This window comes from Micropterus dolomieu, unplaced genomic scaffold (genome assembly GCF_021292245.1).
Source record: "Micropterus dolomieu isolate WLL.071019.BEF.003 ecotype Adirondacks unplaced genomic scaffold, ASM2129224v1 contig_2111, whole genome shotgun sequence".
NCBI lineage: Eukaryota > Metazoa > Chordata > Actinopteri > Centrarchiformes > Centrarchidae > Micropterus > Micropterus dolomieu.
In genome coordinates this window covers 370-786 of record NW_025731101.1, presented here as the reverse complement: position 1 = coordinate 786, position 417 = coordinate 370, and the positions used below count along the sequence as shown (strand labels likewise).

Below are 417 nucleotides of genomic sequence, written 5' to 3'. Positions count from 1 at the left end.
CGGGTATTCCCAGGCGGTCACCCATCCAAGTACTAACCAAGCCCTGCTCTGCTTAGCTTCCGAGATCGGACGAGATCGGGCGCTCCCAGAGCGGTGTGGCCGTAAGCAACTCAGGCACCCCCAAACGGCCCTTCAAAAGATGTTCTACGGCTAATTGACAAAAAACGTATTATGCCCATAATGTCCAAGGTGCTCCAGAGTCACTTGGAATCCACAGGCACTGATTCCTGGGTAAACATCCAGGAACCGGGACACCGTTCACGCTGGCAGTCCACAGACAGGAATAGGCACCCGTTCCCGGGTATGGGTACAGCGACAAGGCCACCTTCAGCCGGAGGTCCTCACTCACAAACAGACGCTCATTCCTGGGTGGACATTCAGGAAAAGGATCCAGTCCGCCTGGAAGTCCCTAGCCAG

The 417-nt window shown here is 55.9% G+C and overlaps 1 pseudogene; it reads right to left on the bottom strand.

Moving 5' to 3' along the window:
- On the bottom strand, window positions 1–107 carry LOC123964382 (annotated as a pseudogene; the record flags this gene model as incomplete).
- Window positions 108–417: the final 310 nt, after the last annotated feature.